Source organism: Drosophila melanogaster, chromosome 3L (assembly GCF_000001215.4).
Source record: "Drosophila melanogaster chromosome 3L".
Classification (NCBI taxonomy): Eukaryota; Metazoa; Arthropoda; class Insecta; order Diptera; family Drosophilidae; genus Drosophila; species Drosophila melanogaster.
Window position 1 is genome coordinate 19,404,016 of NT_037436.4, and position 20,453 is coordinate 19,424,468.

Below are 20,453 nucleotides of genomic sequence, written 5' to 3' on the forward strand. Positions count from 1 at the left end.
GCTTAATTAGTCAAATATTTTGGCAATATCTTGCACCTTCATCAAGAAGAGACTCTTCATCAAGAACCACTCAAAGAAATGTTGGGCTTCCTTTTAACAATGTATATCTCTTAGTGAAGAAAACTTCATACTTTTAGGATATTTCAAGCAGCTAAGGTATAAGGATAAATTGAAGAACAAATTATTTAACGATCTCATTAATAATTGGGAACCATAAAAGTACCTTCTTTTATTTTAAGTGCACAGACCATAAATTTATTTATATTTCTTTAATTAACCAAGCCAAGCGAAAAGGTGTCGTTTCCATTTGCGGTGACACCTCGAACAATAAATTACATTAGCGACATTTACTGTGCTCGCTGTTGATGTTTGATTATGTCCTTTGATGCAGTGTGCTTGTCGATTTCTGGGGTTTTTCATTTCATTTATAGGGACTTGCACACGTGCTTGCCAATTTCGGGGTCATGTTTCCTAATCAATGACCCTTATCACCCTGTCGTTCGTGGCTTTAATTAAAGTTCAAGCTGTCAGGCGGCAGCAGCGAAATCGAACGGACGTAAATTGAATTTTAATGTACGTATACGTAATATTTGGTTGGTTCTCCCAACCAACACGCCTTTAATGCAATCAATAGACGAGAAGCAGAGCTCAACTTAGCCCACATTGCTCAGAACACTGAGCTCTGAAGCAGCCACTTGACAAGCTGCGCAGAAGGGGGAAAATGCGGAGACAGCGCTGGGAAATCGTGGGAAATGCTGCGAAATGGAGGGAGAGCGCGGAAAGGAGCGAACGACGACGGCCTCAATTCTTCAATTTTAGTCTTCCCCCCTATTTTTTTTGTTGAATTCTGTGGCCTAGTTTTTGCGGAGCGTTCAATCAAAGCCATATTGGCGCCTATTAGAAAATGAAATTTCCCACTAGTGAATGGCAGGCGAAGAAAGTGAAAAGAGGAGTGGTCGTAATTGGGTGAGAGTATTTCTATTGGCATACATTTAGATGCGGTATTTACTGGTAATTTGAATGTATTTCTTATAGGTAAATACAACAGTGGATTCATTTGTTAACTACGCCTTTAATATTCTAGAGAGCACTGCATGTTTTTCTAATACTTTTATCTTACAACAAAGTCGATGTTTATTAAAGTGGATATCTGCCCAAATATTCATCACTCGAATAATATTCCCTCTATTATTTACATCTCCACACTCTAAGCCAAGCGAAATCAATTCCAATAAAATATTTCACAAATTGCCTGCGGATATGCAAATACAAATAGATGTATATATGGCCCTGTGCCTCTTCCAATCACTTGTTTATGAACCAGTTTGATGTTCGATACCCACTAGTTTCAGATTCCAACACGGCCTGCACTTTTGGCCCGGCGCGTGTTTATTGCACAATTTTTGGTATTTATTGGCACTTGATTTTCTGTGGCCAGCAACCGAGTGTCACGTTTCTCTTTTTTCGATTGTCTGAGCACTTGCTGTCACAGCTCTGTGGAGTTTTATCTTGGCAATTTATTTAGTTTTTATGCAAATCAAATTACAGCCAGCAAAAAGTAAGCAAAAGCAAAAACAGTTTCAAATTTTCTGCGGCGTTCCAAGCACATTCCATTCAATTCTTTTACTGTTTGCTTACCTATAAACGGGCTTATACTCGCATGTAGTTTTTACCATTCATAATTCCACTTTTAAAATTAATTGATGGCATTTTTTTGACAGCCACAAACCAAGGACGGTAGATAACAATGATGTCCGTTGGCCTGGATTTTTCATCGAACAGCGCCAAGCCGAAATGTACACGAGTATGACAGCGGAAAACTGTTTTTCCGCCTTTAATGGGAATTCACTTGAACGAAATAGTATTTAGCATGCGATGCATTTATCGATGCGTTGCGTATCGGACTTAACGAAATTTATGTGACTTTTGCAATTTGTCCGGCATCAATCTCTTGATTTCTTATTTCTGGGAAAACTTTCAAATTAGCTGCTCGGCAATAAAAACAAGACGAGACACAAAAAGCAATTGCTGTGACCAGGAAAATCGTTTCCAAACTAACTTTGTCTGCGAACGCACAGCAAACTTCTTGTCATGTGCAAGAAAGTATTGCAATCCGAATGAAAATTTGTAAGCGCAGCTGAAATATTTTCTCGGCAAACATTTTCCGCTTTCTTTTCCATATGCAGAGTAAAACTAAATGGCGTGTAACAAGCTCTGAGCCAGAAAAACAATAAACTGGCTGAGGCTTTCCCCGAAATATGGCGAAACTGAAGACTCGCGTTCGATGCGAAGAGGGAAAAAATTGAAAACATATTAAAGACTGGCGCCAAGAGTTGATCAAATTGATGCTTGACTTTTGGGACAGCGGCCAAAACCGATGGCACAGCAGAAAATTCTGCGAAACTTATAAACTTTGGCAGCACCAAAAATAAAAATAAAGTGAAATAGAAAAGCCGGAAAATGAAATGGCATGTGGGCGAAAAAATAAAAGAAAAAATGAAGCAGCCGCAGACGCAGAGGTCCTTGCATTTCTACGGCTCACGCAAACAGAGCGCAACGGACACGTAGTACCTCGTGGAAGTTACATCTCTCCAAGGATAAAGGGGGCGTGGCAGCAGGACCAGTGTAGCAACCAACAACAAAACAACAGCCCTCCTGGGCCTGCCAATGGCACAGTTCAATTTCGCCTGGCAAAATACAGCAAAGAAAAGAAACCCACTCGATCCTCGAAAGGAAAAAAGGAAGAACTCGCCGGAAAAGGTTGTCATCGATTTAATCAGGACAAAGTTTTATATATTCCCTTACAGATTGTTCAGTTGCCTTGGGTAATTGTGGCCAAGCTGACAATGTGAGAAGTTGGCTGGCAAACAAAAATGCCATGTGGCGAAATTTGTAGCCACTTCAATCAGTAAACTATTCAGGCTGTCTGGATTAAACTCTGATTTTCGCATTAAACTTAAAGAATAGTGATATGTGAAAGACATCTAAAAAAATCAAGCAAATTGTAAATAGCCTTAATCCCGAATCGTTTTATTATGATGTTCATTTATATGTATACAAGGAAATTAGTACATTTTCAGGCATAATTTATCAAACAAAAAATCTTATAAGGATTAGATATAATCATCGACCGTTTAGATAAATAATTGGTTTCTATTTCTTTCCCATAAAGCCATTCATTATCCAAATAAAATGTCCTAAACTTTGAGTGATATTTATGCAGCATACAATCTGATCCACTAAACTATTGGTCTATTTTGTGCACCGAAAAGTGTATTAAAAAATTCAATTTGTGAACCATGATTGCTGCATTTGGTAAAATGTTCTAACAATATTTTTTAGACAACCATTTTACTTTACTTTCTGTCATAACTTGCCAAATGACCATTGGGCGCAGTATCGAAAACAAATACAGCAGCAGTTGAAAAGCCAGTCCAAGTGCTTCAGTTTGCAATTGGCCACGTCAAGTTGGCTCCGAAAACTTTGCATAATTGGCAACAGCAACTTGACAAGAAGCCACTTGAATGGAGACCCTCGAACTTTCCCCTCCTTTCCCTGCAAATTTAATGCATCCGTTCTGGGAGCGAAGCCGAGTCCAGCGAAACACGCTCCTAATTAGTGGCGACCCTGGGCCCGTTTCAATTTCATTTTTTATTCCGCTCCCGCCGCGCACAAAGGCCAAACAGAACGAGAAATTTAATTATTTATGAAAACATGAAAAGCGCCCGCTCTGCCTGCGAACATTTTTCATTAGAGCCGAGAGTTGGCCCCACCAAAAAAAAAAAGGAAAGAAAAGAAAAGGAACACAGTACAATATAATTGCAGAGCCAAACCCAAACAGCTACCAACTTTGACCGACTACGGCCTGACCGCTATTGTGGCCTTGAAGCGACTGCAAAATGGCTCAAAAAAAAAAAGAGGTGGTGGATGGTGGAAAACGGGGGCTAACCTACATGTAATTTGTTTTTACGCCGAGAGTTCCGAGTTCCATTTTCAGCATGCAAGGCAAAGAGCAAACAGCAACCAGCAGTACGTACATTATAAGGCGCGATATATTAAACTCACACACGCGAAAGGGCCAAGAGCAGCCGAAATGGCCCAAAGAAGGGTTTTGCACGGAAGGGGAGTGGGGTGGTGGCATATAAAATAGCAGCGCTTTGCTAAAAGTCAAAGTGAAAGTACGATGCTCACGGAAGCCCCGAATAAAATGTCGGTCACATTATGGTAATTTACATTTGATATATCCACCAGCAAATGGATCCCGGTTCCGCATTTGGATAGCGATGTGCTACATATGCCTGATACTTTAATTTGATTGATGTTCCAAGCGGAATTCGGGGCTAATGTGGAGTATTCACATTATTTGTAACTTACATAAAATATATAATAATATTCTACATATGACGTTTGTTAAATGTTAAGTATTAGCCATAGATTTGTGCTGCCATTGGGAAACATTAAAATCAGGCATTCATTACAAATAGCCCTTATAAAAACTCGATAAGCTTGTTTTCATAATTCGCCCAGCGACAATTATTCTGTGTAAAATTCCACTGCAACTTAAAAGCCCATTGAATCGCTTGTGTACTTGCGGGAAAATCCCTACTTTACAGCTGAAAAGTACGGTTGAAAAAACACTGTTGGCTCAACTATTTACATTACAATATCGTGTTATATTGTGTTCTCAAACAAGCTGAGGCTAAATGCCAATAAAACAAGCGTTTTAACAACTTTTCCATTTTCATTCCCCTTCGTTGTTTCATTTTTTCGCAGCCATGTGTATCCTTTTTCATCATGTGCGGCCATCCTTCGCAGATCTCATGTATCTATGCATGCAAAATGCCCATTTTGGTTGTTGGCTTAATGTTTTTTTTTCCACTGGCTCGTCCGATGCCTTTTATTTTTGTAGCGCCACGTTTAGCCTTCAACTCTGGCCGCTGTTGGTTATTGATTTTCCGGGCTTCCTAGTAGTTTCGTTACAAGGTTTTTAATATTTAAACGCCGGCCGTGCCCTCACGCTCCGCCAGCGTCTATCTCTGTTGCGCAAACACAATTCGGAAATGACCCAAAAATGCTTAAATCTCAATAAAAGGGCATTTTGACTTGAACTGTCAGTCGGTGAGTGAGGCGAAGGGTTTTCTGGGTCGATGTGTCGGGTCGTCGGGTTTTGAGTCGGATGGAATTGGTCGGGAATGGGTGGGAATGGGTGGTAATGGGTGGCAATGGGTGGCAATGGGTGGCAATGGGCATGGGAAGCCAGCTTTCGATGGGGTCTGGCCTGTTGTTTTTAGTCGTCAACGTTTTCTATGCCAAGTACTCACACAGTGGCACACTCGCAGCCTGTTGTTCGCCCGGCAAAGTGAAATTGTGTTAAAAATCGCATTCCTTTCTGTACTTCTGTGCAGCGGAAATTGAAAATAGCGTCTCGTTGTGTGAGCTCTCGTCCTTGTTGTTGTCCCAGTTGCTGTGCGAAATGCTCATATGGCATGAAAATTTAATTGGAGTAAAAAGCTGGTGCACAACTCTCAAAAACTAGTTAGAGGGGGCCAAAGCGAAAATGGAAAGCGCAGAAAAAAGCGAGAAATCGCCAGGAAAACTAGCACATAAATCAGCGAGAGTTTCCTATTCTCCCCGCCACCTTTCACCTCTCTCTCTCTATTTTCCGGTCCGAGATTGAAATGTGCATACGGCATTAGCTTTAAAAATGGAAGAAGCTTATATAAATAACATGAATCTTGTGTGTGCGGCCAAGTGGCAAAACCAATGTTTATTAGTCATTTTAGTTGCCGAGTTGCCTCTCTATTTCGAATATAAGTAAAACAAATAATTCTTCTAGCTTGATTATTATGTATAGGCTTATGTGCTCATATAAGTGATCAGCTGAATTGAATTGAATTGAATTGTTTATTCAAGTTAAAGCCTGTACTTTTTTACATTTTTATAAGTCAATAAATTTTACTTCGGAATTTAAATAGTAAAATGGACGCCTCTTGTTATATATCGGCAATGATACATGCCAAATAAAATCGAAGGGAGTACTTTCCTCAATTCCGATCATTTCCGTTTCCGATTTGGCACACTTTCGTTTCGCCACCCACACAAGCGAGCACTGCAAGTAGCGCCTAAGAGCAGGCTACACAGAATAAATTTATGATGACCAGCCGAGGAAGTTTGGCATGCATAAAATGTAACGATATCCCAGCTCAAGCCAAAATAAACACTTAATTTATGCCAGAACTCACAACTAGTCCATGAGTGTGAATGTGTGGGTGCAGCAGTCGCCTGCGGGCTGCACTGCAGATAAATCAAAGTCCGCAAAAAGTCTTTGACACCGCTCTCGGCCATGGTCGAGTGGCTGTTGGGGCGCCACCTCCAAGCCCAAACCCACTGCTCATCAACTTGGAGGTCTGCCTAACACTCGGAAAAATTATCACTAAGTTCCATTACAGTTTTGTCGGTTTTCCATATTTAAATGGCTTTGTTCTGTACATTCTCAGATATAACAATTTTTATAAGGTAACTCGCGATTACAAATAGACTTACTACAGTTATGTGGGATAGGAAAAATTACCATTTTTGAATAGAATTTTGGTTATTATTATCATTATTTTTCCATCTGTAAATTTCCATATCCTAATATAATAATGGTTTTTAAACTATTATAATTTTAATTGATTTGATAAGTACGAAAGATAATGTGGCACAGCCACCATTTTCAGTAATTTCACCAAAATAGTTTTTTGAACTCCTTAATCTATACGTTTATAATCTTCTCAATACAACATGATTGATGTTTTTAACATTTCTCTGCTGCCTAACAACAAGCATTCCTGTTAGTAAGTTCGATTTTTGGAATCCCATCTATGGAATTTTCACTGCCACACCTATTGATATACTAAACATCGTTTTTTCTGTGTGTTTCTCTGGAGAATCTGAAACAAAAAACACGTTACGTGCACACATATTCTGCTGACATCAGCTGTTTTGGGTAGAGCTTACGGCTTAGATTTTAGCTCTGACCTCGTTCTCGCACGGCCCACAAGCCAAAGTAACAAACAAGTATAAAAACACAGAGAAAATAAAGCAGAGTAAAATACGGCAGAACACGCCAGAAGACAACACAAGAATATGTTGTCCGATGGGCAAATATTTGTCGTAATGCGTAGAGCAAACAAAGTGCCTCTGATGATGGAAATATATTTGGGGAAAGTCTCGAAGCGGCAAGCCATAATGCATAACTCATACGCCACGTGGGCGGGAACCTCCACTTGATGTGAGTTGATATTCGCCTCCTTTTTCTTGTACCCGTAGAATGACAAAGTTAAAAGGGGCGAGTGTAGATATCGCAAATGGGTCGTCATCAACAATCTTTAAGGCGAAATTAACTTGACACTAGAGAGAGATACGAGCGCAAGAAAGTTTTGAGACTCATTTAAAGCATAACTTTTCAAATACCTTTTACTCATCAAACGAATGGCAGGTCTGCGTTTTATGAAGAGCATAATTCTCAGAATCCTGTTGAAATGTACTTGAACCTTTAAAACAATAATGTTGTTGGTTAAATTAGGTTACAGGAACGCCAATAAACTTTTTAAACGTCAGGCTTAACATATTTTTAAACATAATTAAGTCCACAACCGCGTCTCCAATAAAGCCAATATAGATATATTTTTTGACTTTGTGCTTATATTCGAAAGTTTTTGAAGGAGTTTATCCACTTTTCTTAACATGGAATTCTTTTAAATATTTAAATGAAAGTACCAAGCTCATCCGCTGCCAAAAAGTCCTCATTTGTGTTACAAACTCAATTCCATTAAATATTTGCCTGCCACAGATCCGAAAACAAAGCGGCGTAGTCACATTTTCATTACTCAAGCACTCGAGACCGGAAATCTGTGTCCTGACCTGTCTCAAAGTTCGTTTGGCTGGGCTACCTGTAATGCAGTCACAGGCCGTAAATAATAGACAAAAGCCAAAGCCAAAAACTATGTCAGCCGGGGCACACGAAAATAACCAATACACAAGTAATCCAACAGTTTGTAGTCCTAAAAGAAAGAGTACAAGTACGAATCCAGCGACAAGAGGCTGCCTGCAGACAATTCTTTGTAGCCGCCTTAAGGATTGTTCCCCCTATATATGTATGTATCTCCTGCCATATCGTATATGGAGTACATAATGTATCCATGTGTGTCTAACCGAGGAGATAAGTTGCGGCACACACACTAAAGAGGGCAGCCTTTCTCGGTGGGATTACCTCCTTTCCACACCAAATTTTTGCCCCATCCTTGCAAGTGCGGCAGGAAAGGAATTTTCAATTTTTGTTCTTTTACTTTTTGACTGACTTGGCACTTTGCTTACTTTAAGTTCGCTTAGTTGATGAGCTGCTGATGACTGGAAACTGCCTACGAAGATGCTTCGTTTGCTTTTATTACAATTGTTTTTTGCTCTGTAGATCCTTATGTTTTTGTGGGTGACATGAGGCGTCGGCGACCTTGACTGTCAGCTGCACGCATTTCACTGCTCGAGCCTCGGAGGAGAGGCTGCTCTTTAAATCTTCACTGTTTCATCAGCATTTTCCCAGTGGTTTAAGTGTGGCTCTGCTGCTGGGCAATCAATAAAACAACACTCCGCACACGTTGCGTATACGTAACGACTATCTGCTGATTCGGCACAATTTTGCTCTGGGAAAAATCACAAGAACACACGGGGCACTAAAGCACTTTAGCACTTAAGCAGCAGAATTTTCCTGCATTTTCATTGCTGTATTTCAATTAAATTTTTAACTTCATCCGCTTAACTCAACGCGCTGGGCGATTTATGCGATTTTCCCTGGCTGCGCGCTGGGTATTCTGCACGTAACGCGTCCTTGTTTCAACTACTGACATTCGAACGTAATGAGTTGGCCACAAACTCGGAATCCTGGACGCCCCGAAAGGCAGGCCAAAAAGAAGCTTTCGCCTCTCTGGCACTTCCATTCAGCGGATTTTGTGCGCACGCGCAGCCAAGATTTTCATTTTCCTCCGCTCTGCACGTGCTCCCGCTTTTCCGACTCTTGCTGTTGCCTCTCCACGTTTTTGTTTTGTTTTCGCCATTCGTCGTTAGGCAAGGTTAACAAAAACAAAGCTCTCTCCGTCGGTGTGAGCGTTTGCCCGTGCGTCTGTGTGTGTGTGTGTGTGTGTGTGTCTGGGCGCCAACATTCCAAAACATCTGATTGCTGTCAAAAAATGTTGCATGCGTCAGGGATTCTGACGGACATGCGCGTTTTTCCGAGGATATTATGTTCCCGATTTCAACTTGACTCCGGTTAATGTGGGTTAATTCTGGCACGGCATTGCGATGGTCAGGTGAGCTCGGATTGTTCGGAATGTCCGAAAATTCCAAGACACATCGATTTGTGCTGATTTTAGTGGCCAGGCTATAAAGAAGCAGAATTCGGAGGTGCACAATGGTAATGGGATTATTTGGCAGCTATATAGATATATATATATATATATTAAAGGCCTTTTAAGAAGCACAATTGCATACTAGGTTCAAATATTCGACAAAGTTGCTCTAAATAATGAACAACTGTAGGAAAATACATAATTCCATGCCATAAGAAGCGCTTAAAGTAAAGCCCTTTGAGAGGGATATCTACCCTAAAATAGAGTAAATCAGAGCTTATCAACAGCCTAAGCCAACATTAAAGTGCCAGCACCCACTGTGCCACCAGGTGGCATCTGCCTTTTGCTGCGGACAAACCCGAAACTAACCACCAATTACGCGTACGCCCCTCTGCCGGAAAACAAAAAATATGCCACGAAGCGCTGGCTGGAAGCGAAATTACGGCGGGCACCGCAAAATAAAATGAGACAATTCCGGTCCAGGAGGACCAAAGCCAGGTTCCCAGCCCGGTCTTGCACCTGATCCAGCGGCAGTTAACCCCAACTGCAGCTAGTTAGTTAGTTTCTGGCGACCTGCATGCATGCATACTCGTACATATTTCAGAAAAGTTGCGACATTTTCGCAGGGGTTACTTTTTATTTTGCAGCCGGCGCGTGAAAATCCGAGAGGTGACACTTGTCCAAATTATCTTGCTGGATAAACAAGCGCACTTAACGTGTTATCAGATGCAAACGATGCCGGGATCCAGGATCCCGGATCCAGGATGCAGGATCCAGCAGGACGGCGCTGCCACACACACTCGCACTCGCCGAGGGTGAGAACATAACCAGCATTGTAATCAAAAGCAGGCGAAGGCTGGAGGAGCGAACAAAACTGACATGCAGTTGACTCCAAAAGAGTCGTAGCCTCGCAGGACACGCGGCGAAGTCCTCCTGCCACCACCCTCCATCCAATGGACGCTCGGCAGTCAGAGTGTGACAGAGTCGACAGGGAAGCATCTTTGCACTGTAAACAAGCTTTACCCCAAAGCAGCCCACTAAAATGTCAGGTGTTCGTACCACAATTTAAGCATCTTTTAATTATGAACATATATAAGTACTTCTACTTCTCTCAGAAAAAGTGTGAGTTTCGTTCCTATAAAGAAAGTTGTAAAGACAGATAAAAAATGATACATTTGGATTCATACTCATATTCTTAAGCAGCGGCGCTTTAAGGAATAACGATTAGAAAATCCCAGAAGTTTCTTCCAGTGCACATGAGTGTGAGTGCAGGACCTTGTTTGTGTGCGTCCGCACAGGCGACAGCTGCTGCATAACCCATACAACCCGTACAACCCGTGCAACCCGTAAAACCCGTACAACCCATATAGCCCATGGAACCCGAACAAGCCGCGCACTCAAGGCGAGTTGAAAATGTTTAACACGAAAAGGAGTTATCACGCTGACAGCCTAGCTGAGGCCCGGGGCCGAGCGTCAGAGGATTCCGGGCACTCGCTGGAGTCCGGAGTGCGGAGTCCCGAGTCCGTGGAAGTCGACGTGCCTCACTGCAAAATTATGACAAAGTTCTGCGGAAGAAAAATGCCGCAGAGGGCGTGGAAAAAATGCTTTGAAATGAAATCCAGAAAATAGGGTTCGCTTCCCTTTAAGACGCGTGATGTGCTAAGCAAGTAATGATTGCCCGAGGATAAGTCGTTGGCTCCCGAGAGATGGAAATGGTCTTGAATTACTTTAATGCCAGTCCCATAAGCCTTAGCCAAGGATAGTTTTGTAAGTTTCCTCGTTATTATGAGCCCTACTGACTTACTGAGCTACATACAACAAACTTTTAGATACGAAACTTAATACTATTTAGATATTCACAAGTAATAACATAATACAGTAATAATATGACAATGTTATGCCAAAGCGAATAAACTTTACTACTCTATTCAACACATTAAAATATTATTATATATCCTTACACGATTTAGAGTACACTGTTAACAATTACTTATTCGATTTATTTGGATAATTTGGATTTCGTAGGCTATAAACTTCCTTCCTAGGGAGAACGTGGCTTAAATTGGAGGGTCAAAACCGCAGGCAGTGAGACAAGTCTCAGACAGAAATGGGTGGCTTGGAAAATCGGCGGGGGGAAGTCGTGCTAAGTCCTAGACAGGACACCACGCCTATGTTCATCGGGGGGTTGTCAGCTAGTGACACTCAGTAACCCCCATCTGGTTTTTTTGGTCTCATTCCGCCTGCAAGTGAGATGAATGCGCGGTCGAAGAGATGAAGTGGCCACAGTTGTTGCGGCTCGGAAAAATTAAGTTCCTGGAGGTCGTGGTTTCAGCATTTTTCCTGCTTTCCCCAGTCGATTAAAATGGCATAAATCTGTCGGTTTGCCGCTGCGGTGGCTTTAGTCACCTCAGAATTGGCTTTAAAATCTGTCCACGAGGCATTTAACACGGCGGCCGCACGGATTATGGCTAAGTCGGCGTGGCTAATTACACATAAAGCGTCCGTGTTCTGTTTCTATATCCATGTACACTGAGCCAAATACCGTTGTTCACGTCAAAATAAAAACTTGCTTGTAAGCCATAGAACTTCGATACTAATTAACACGATTAAACTTTTGTATTATATACTATTTTGTTATCCTAAATTGCGATTTTATATTTAGTAACAAGGTGTTTTGTTTTGTTTTTTTACTTGCAGTCGTGAGAAAAAATACGGTGTCAATAACGTATTTTTGTGGTGCACCCTTGTTGTTTTAGGCATGGCTAAAAACAAAACATGGTCACAAAAGGCAACTTAACCCGTTAACGCGTTAAAGAGCAAGCCGAGTGGCTAAAAGCTATGCCGAGCAGCGACTACGGCTATTATGATGCTGGAGATTATGAAGCTGGCTAGGATGATGATGACTACGGCGACTGGTTAACTCTGGCTGACTGGCTGCCTCGGTTTACTGGTTGGTTGCCTCGCCTTTTTGCCCGGCCCAAGTTGGCCAAAAGGGGTTGTGGAATGGCAAGTCAAAGACTTTTTGAGTGGACTGCAGCACTCTGCAGAGGTTAAACACTAACCTGATGATGCCAAGCACAGCCGCACAACAGCAAGAAATGTGGAGAGGACTCCAGGGGTTTGCGATGGTTTAAGGCATATTTAGAACACTCTTTTCGGGCGTGGTAGTAGCATTTATTAAACCACTTCGAAAGTTAGAAATATCATCGCTACCAAATAAAATCATTACATTGTTATATATCCTGTAGGCCAGAGGACAAGAACTCCTCGCCAAGCAAAGCAAAAAAAGCAACCAAATATTTCATAAAAATTTGGAGCTTTTGAACCAACTGCATTTGATAGTTGAAAGACCCTGGACGTTCTGGCTCCGTCCTGCAAAACCATCAAAGTGGGGTTCTGTTTATGCAAATATGTTTGGGTCTGAGGTTTTTCTTTTGCCGCCCGTGTTGTCGTCTCTGCACATTTGCAACTGTGTTAGGCGTTATGTGGAAAGCAAAAGGAGGCACAGCATTTGGAAACAGGTGAAAATGAAGACATTTTGGGTGTGTTCAAGTTGAAGTTTGTTTGCTGGGAATTTGTGAGAGTTTGTTTACCTTTTGCTGGCCAGAAACTTTTTGCGGAGTTTCTTTTTTGGGCAGTTACCACTTTAAGAACATGAGCAAACAGCAATGTGGTTGCAGTCTTGAAATATGAAAACATGATGACTTTATGAACACTGAATGTGTTCACTTTTTTTGGCATATGTTTTTGTGAGTTATTTTATTTTTTGTTTACCTATCTTCTGCTGGTTGCGGTGTGTGTGGCATCATCAACGATGTTGTGACGTTGACGAATAACTTTTAACACTTTTTGCTAACGCAGCCGGTTAGCTTCAAGTTTTTAACGTTGTTAAAGAAAAAAAAGCATAGTCCCAAATGTAGTATAGTATGCAATAAATTTCTATTATGGTGAAGGGTGGTATGACAAGGACTTTTGATTTATACCATTACTGTTGATATATAATATTTCGTTTGCATTTGCATCTCCGTTCTTATGAAGCTTTATTCCTGTTGCTAGACAAATGCAAATAATTCAAACTTAATTTCCCATCCGAAAGCCAAAAAATGTGAGGTATATTTTTTTACATTCGGAAAACTGATAGCGAATAGGAAATATATATATGTCTTGACTTTAACAAGAAGCTGGATACTTCCGCGATCCAATTCCTTCTAATACATATGGATATACTTTCAATGGCACCAAAATAAAGCCAATTCAATCCTTTAGAATCCAATCGATTTCCATCATTTCGATAAATGATAATTACTCTTCTTTCTATGCCATATTGGGCTTTAATGTCTGAATAAAAAATTGGTGCAATAGCCATTCAAGTTAAGTTATCAGACTCCCCCGGAGCCCCTTTCTCATCGCTTACTCGTTTCCACTTTCCACTTTCCTTTGCTTTTCCAACCCAGATGGCTGGCAGCCCCGAAAGCCAAAAGAGGCTGGGTGTGGGCGCATGCAACTAAACCAAAACTACACTCAGCTCAACCTCAAAACTAGCTAACCAACAAACCTTATTAAAATGCGAGCCCCCCCTTAACCCATTACTCCCTGACCCCTGACCACCGAGCCCCGCCCCATCTCCTACCCATTCGCCCACGCACGTAAGGAAGCGTATAATTTAATTAAATTATCTGGGGCAGCTGCTGATGCTGCTTCTGTTGCAAGTAGCAACGAAAAATGTGCATCAAAGTGCACTTAAATCATCAGCGAGGCACGGCGACATACAGATAGATAGAGACGGATATAGAGAGCTAGAAGGAGAGGGTCTGTGGGAATTGGAAAGAGACAGAAGGATGGGATGGCCGCCCAAAATGGCGTTGGCTAAGTGCCGTGGCAGGGAGTTAAAAGTAGAGAAGAGGCCACGGAGAAATATACATGTTTCAAATGAATCTATAAGATATAGTTTATATTTGCAATGATTCCGAACTTTAAAAATATTCCAAAACAATATTCAAATGTCATACTTAAAGCGTGCTGTTAATGACATATAGAATATCATATCATATTCTATCATATTGATAGAATAACTTTCAAGCTTTTCCCTCAGTGCAGCCAAAAGTGGGCTGGTGTGGGAAGTCAGGCAGCCAAGCAACTTTGTACTTTGACTTGTATTAGTGACCGGAAATGCAGCTTTCAACAAGGAACAGGATCAGCGCAGGAGCCGCCTCAATGACTCGCCAAAGGCAAAGCGGCACGGAAAGGGAGTTAAGGTTGTTCGCTGGGTGAAGGGGGACGGGAACGGGAACGGGAAGCTTGAGCGGAACCGTTGACAAATGCTTTATGTATATACAGACTTGTTGAAATACTTTTATTTGCAGCTGGTACAATTTTATGAGCAAAGCGTTTGCATTTGAATGGCAAATATATTTATGAAAGGAGTAGAGGTCGACTCGGGACTGGGGAAAAAGAGCAAACTTTGCTATTTAAGTATACGAAAGTTAACGCTCAAATGGGATGGAAAATCTTTAAAACTTTACTTAAGACGTAGACGTAAAATGCTTACGCAGGGTACAATGCATCTAAATAGAACCATTCAGCGCAAACCACGAGGTGAAAAATTGTCATTAAGATGGTATTTTTTTAAACGCTTTCACTAACCGAACGTATTAATGCAGATCTATATTTTTGAATGCATTTTCTTCGGCGAATTGTTAATATAATTTATCCTGATATAGACGATGTGTGTCCAACTAAGCCACCTTACTAGCTTACCACGTCAGACTCAGCTTCTTGAAGCCTCTCAATCCGCATCAAGATTAAACAGCTAATGCTGTAGGGGAAAATCCTTTTGGGACATGCACCATTATCATCGCAGTCACAGCCAGCCCCCCAAAGAACTAAGTCAGCAATACCTTGACATCGTTTTCCGCAAGAATTTTCCTTTAAATTATGCACGACATTTTCCGTCATTGTTTCGATGCTCCGACTTGCTTCGCATATTTTTTTAGTGTCAAGTCTCGTGGGAAAACAGGGGGCGTGGCGGGGGTGGTAAAAGCGAGGATACCGTCAACCTAATGCATCGAAATTTTACTTTTTTGAGCTCAGCTGACATGCAAAATGAGTTAATGGCATTGGCAGCTGGAGGAAAGTGAAAACAAAAGGCATCTTAGTGGCCCGGGGAATATATTCCTCAAGCGATTTGCAGTTGATAAGCGAATGTCAACTGTATTTGGATGGAGTCAAATGCGCGTAATCGGGGCTCGCTTAAAGCAGAAATTAAGTCCCCCAGAGCCGAGATATTTAATTTGCGCAGAGATAATCCTCAAATTTGCGCTAAAACGAGAAATTCCATCCAGCTTGGTGTGCAAATATTTGAAATGAAATCCGTGCACCACCCGATAAGGTCTGGTGGGCAATTCAACCCCATAACATTGTTATGCCAGCAATCATGAAAACTTAATTAGAAGCTTATTTGGTGTTTTACAAAAACGTCACAATTTGCATACCGCATTTCATTTGCTGCCTCGCATCAGGCGATAAACGGACCGCAAAACATTTCGGCCCAACTGGGCAGGACGGGGTCCAACTGCCGAAGCCCACTGTAAAATACTAAAATTAAATGTGCTAAAATTAACATAAACAATGAAACGATAAGCACAAAATTGGCCTGCGCCAACACACTCAAACGAATCACACCGACAGCCGAATGGAAAATTGAACAACTAATTTGGTTGAACGGGTTTTGCCAATTTGCACAGAGTCGGCTTTTGCGCAACTTAAAAGTTTATGCTAATTGAAAATGTATAAAAGGATTCCAGCTTACGGAAATAATGTACATTTAGCACCATCTGAGGAGGAAACTACTTGAGTCTAAGTCCTAGCTTGTCTGAAATGAGCATATTTAATCACCTTAATTTGTTGTTTCACTGGTTTTCATAGTTCATTGAACTTGCCGTGTAAGTTGTGTGTTTGATGTTGAGTTTCATTGCGTTCTATTATTAATGGACTTAAATTAAGAGCCAATATTATTAACACAAGTGAGAAATAAGAATTTTCCCCGGAAGATCGATCTCAGTGAACTTAAATCTTATAAGCCCAAGCTCAAGTTTAATTTGTGTCAAAGGTTTTCCAACATGATGAGGACTTCTTTATCGTGTTACGGCGACATCCATTCGAGAACCGTCAAAATGCAAATAAGTTGTTAATTAATTTTGAAACGTTTTGTGTGCCAGGCCAGGAGTCGTAGTTGTCATCTTGTTCCCGCACATAGTTCTTGGTCCTTTTGTCGCAGCGAGCTTGGTGGTTGTGTATGTGTTTCTGGGGCCTGCTTGTTAAATTTAATAAACTTATGGGAACTTAATTAAAACGAAATTAATTCACATTCCCTGGCGCAACTTAAAGGCAGCCCGCAGTGCGCTCGCACTTCGGCGAAGGGGGCGTATGCGTAATTTTGCCAAGAATTGCAGAGCTCATTGCGCATACGCCGCATTGTCTGCTGGAAGAGAGCTTTGCATTAATTTTGATTTTCATCTGGTTTTATTTCATATCGTTTTTGGCAAGAATGTTGCTTGCTTTTCGCGCTTTTCACGCTTTTCTTTCTCCATGTAATTTATATGCGCGCAATGAAATGTTTGCAAAGTTACTCGCAAGTTCCATGCCTTCTTTTGTTGCCCGAAACAGCGCTTCTTCTAATTAAAAACAAAAGTTTTTTAATCTGCTTTATGGCATAAAGGAAAATAATTATGCATTTTTTAGTGGGCACTCGGAAAAACAAGGAGGATAAATGTTTTAAAGTATAGTACAGTACAGTAGTAGGCTTACGAAATAGATTTGGTGCATTTGGCCTCTACTTTGGATTTAACCCAATTCTGCTACCGATTCTATTGGCTTAGTTATAAATAAACGTCAAAACTTATAGAACCATCATAATAAAGTGCAGTAAAATATAATGTGATTTGACCATTTGCCACTTAAATAACTTGTGGAATTTCCAATGCTCAACTGTATTTTGCTTTTTGGCCCAATAGAAGACTAAGTCAGGCAGTGAATTTGTGATTACCATTTAGTGGTGATTGCCAAAAGTTGCAGAGTTGCACTTCTGTGAGTCGGCCTGCTTAGGTATGTAAACAATCCATTAACCAGAAACTTAATCAATTGGAACTAGTTTGGAATGGCAAATGCATTTTGCCGAGCACAGCAAATGCCAGAAATCGAACTTGGGAAACGGCCCGTCTGTCTGGCCAGGATTCGCTTCATTTTCAAAGTGCCCGAGAAGTTTTCCACGGAAGTTTGTGGGTCTCACTGTCTGTCTGTATCTATAATTGAGTGTGTTTGCCAAAGGTGCGTGTGTATGGGAGTCGTAGCCGTATCTTTTGACCAAGATTCAGCTGCAAACTTACAGATTCTGACCAAAGTTTACGTGCGGCTGCTACTGCTGCTGCTTCTGCTGTTGGCCGAAAGGTAACTGATAACTTTTGTGATTTAAAATTTGAGTTTAGATTGGGTTTTAATTGTATTTCGGCTCTGGCTGGCTCCGTCCTTCTGTCTATCCGTTTACCTGGCTTGTGTAAATTTGCCAAGTGCCAGGCGGCGATGATGAATGAACGATGGTGCCGAAAACGGGTTTCGACTTCTGGGTGGGCTTTTGAATTGTGTTGATTCAGGCACCGGACATCCAACAGGGATTTGATAATGGAGCACCATGGAATTGTGTGGACGGCAGTTTGGTGATTTGATGAGGGTTATCAGCAAGGTTAATTATTAGGCCCAAGCAGCATGTACATATACAGTTGGAGCAGTAGAAACGTTTCTGCAAAATAAACACGTTTTAATTGTGCTTAATAGAATTCTAAATCTTGGAATTTAAAATCAATACCTATTGCAGTTAAATAAAACTTTTTTAATTTATTTCGTTAGGCAAGTATTGGCAACTTTACATTAATTTAAAAGTATTTACTTACTCATTGCTTAAACAGGTATACTAGATTCGTTGAATGTAACAGGCAGATATATATATATATATTTATATATATATATTATATATATTCTTGATAAGGATCAATAGCCAAGTCGATCTAGCCATGTCCGTCTGCCCGTACGAACGTCGATATCTCAGGAAATATAAAAGCTAGGCTGAGATTTAGCATACAGATTCTAGAGATAAAGACGCAGTGCCACGCCCACTCTAACGCCCAGAATAAAAGGCCTTATTGGATTCTATAAAAATTATGTAAAACGTTGAATGAAGTGCTTTCGCACAAAAAAGAAATTAATTGGGATCTATGACCGTCTAAGATCTGGGGATCTTCAAAGCTCAGAAGTTCGGATATTTTGTAGTTAGATTCAACAGATTATAGGGCTGTGATTAAGAAATGTATCAGTCGTTAGGTGGCGCTAGTGTGCATTCTCGGAATAATTGTTCATAAATGCTGGGAAATTATCTAGGAATCATCTTCGTGTACGTTCAGATATAATTTTTCATTAAAATAAATACTAATTTGAAGCGTGTTTGCAAAAGAATATACAATTGAATAACGTCTTATTATATCTCCATTTATTATCATTGTCTCCGAGGTGATCACAGCTTAGTAATTTAGATAGGGAGCTGTGTAAATGGAACGGCGTAGCTCAGTGGTGCGGAGTAAGCCAAAGGCGAGGAGTAGGTCATGGAGCAGCCAGAGGAGCGGCTGCGTACTGGGCCAAGAGAGGCACAGCCAGAGAAAAGCCACGGGAGCAATCACAGGAGCAATCACAGGAGCAAGAGCAATTACATTGTAGTTCCTGGCGATAACCTGATAACTGGCAGCGGTCACAACTGGAGCGAGAGCAGCTACCACGACAGTCAGACCGGAGTGAAGCAGAGGAACCACGTGAGCAGTGTAGTCCAAAGCAGTCCAGGCTTGGCAGCAGAGCAGGAGACGATGGCCAAGACAAGGACGTCCTGTGAATAAAATACAATTAGTTTATAGGGCAGCAAGCTAAGATCTCAAACTTACGGATTTAAACATTTGGATTATGGATCTGGTGCTTTCGGTTCGAAAACTTGAACCTGATGTCGCCCAACACATTCCATACCACTATTTATGCGCCGCATCGGGACTGCGCCTGTGATCTCAGGCCATCGCATTCCGTGGCCACCAAGAGTTATTCCACATTCTGCAGTCAGCAGTGGGAAATCACATAAACTACGGCAAAGTGAAAATGGTAGATGGTAAATGGTAACGGGAGACTGTCACCGCATTTAAATGAACTGAATGAGTGCGATCATGAGTCAGATCTGAGCAAACATTCGGGTATAAATATGCTCCACGAAGAGCAGTGGGATATCAAGAGTTTCTAGGCTTCCGAAGAAGCAAACCAAACAAATATTTCACCATGTTCAAATACGTACGTTCTTCAGAAAGGATCCATAGAGGATTAAACTAATCAAGCTGATTTGTTTACAGGCCGTCCTTGTCCTGATAACCGTCGCCTGCGCTGCTGCCAAGCCTGGAGTCCTGTGTGCTGCCCTGGCGTACACTGGTCCTCTGGCTTACTCTGCTCCTCTGGCCTACTCTGCTCCTGCTGCCGTGGTAGCTGCTCCCGCTCCAGTTGTGACCGCCACCAGTAGCCAGGTTATCGCCAGGAACAGCAATGGTATCGATGCTGCTTCTGAGATTGCTTCCTTTTGCCTACCCTTCGCGTTTGGCCAACTCCGCTCCAATCAGCTGCGCCTCTGCTGCTGCGCAGGTCCTCATCTAAATTATCAACATGTGATCACTTGACGAAATAAATTTACAAATGTATGTCAAAAATGATGGTGGTGGCAGCGTGATAGGAAACTATCGATAGGATCAGGAGTGCAGTTGGCAGGAATGATCGAAAAAGAAGTTGCACACTAGAAATGCAATGGAATGGGTTGTGGAAAAGCGGATAAGTCGTTGAAAGTAGAAGTAGTGTTTGTCTCTTCCCTTAAACTTTTTAACATTAAACATTTAACATATAACGAAACAATAACCAATATTTAAATAAATATTACATGTATTAAACATGGTTTAAATTAGATATAATCCTTCTTAAAATGCATATGTTTATAGGATACTCTCA

General features: G+C 41.3%; 1 protein-coding gene, 1 long non-coding RNA gene, 1 other non-coding gene and 1 pseudogene across 6 annotated transcripts in view, besides 1 other annotated feature; 2 read left to right on the top strand and 2 right to left on the bottom strand.

The window, feature by feature from the left end:
• The window catches only part of CG32206 (uncharacterized protein), a 72,592-nt gene extending 63,695 nt beyond the window's left edge, over positions 1 to 8,897 (bottom strand). For both annotated transcript variants that reach the window (NM_176360.2, NM_168794.3), the window contains exon 1: positions 8,359 to 8,897. The gene's annotated coding sequence lies outside the window, so the exon portion shown is untranslated. The remainder of the gene's footprint in view (positions 1 to 8,358) is intronic.
• Positions 1,524 to 1,998, top strand: lncRNA:CR43966 (long non-coding RNA:CR43966). Its single transcript, NR_073951.1, has 2 exons — positions 1,524 to 1,558; positions 1,722 to 1,998. It is a non-coding gene; the product is annotated as a long non-coding RNA:CR43966 (long non-coding RNA).
• Positions 8,898 to 16,374: 7,477 nt separating the features above from the next.
• hpRNA:CR32205 (hairpin RNA:CR32205) lies at positions 16,375 to 20,168 on the bottom strand. Of its 3 annotated transcripts, NR_156765.1 has the most exons (4): positions 19,759 to 20,168; positions 19,364 to 19,552; positions 18,566 to 19,308; positions 16,375 to 18,177 (listed from the first exon to the last, which is right to left on the bottom strand). It is a non-coding gene; the product is annotated as a hairpin RNA:CR32205 (non-coding RNA). The 3 variants fall into 3 exon arrangements; NR_156800.1 differs by lacking the exon at positions 16,375 to 18,177 and having other exon boundaries at positions 18,823 to 19,308; NR_156766.1 differs by lacking the exon at positions 16,375 to 18,177 and having other exon boundaries at positions 18,823 to 19,308; positions 19,364 to 20,168.
• Positions 18,347 to 18,565: a mobile genetic element.
• CR33255 lies at positions 19,743 to 20,131 on the top strand (annotated as a pseudogene).
• Positions 20,169 to 20,453: the final 285 nt, after the last annotated feature.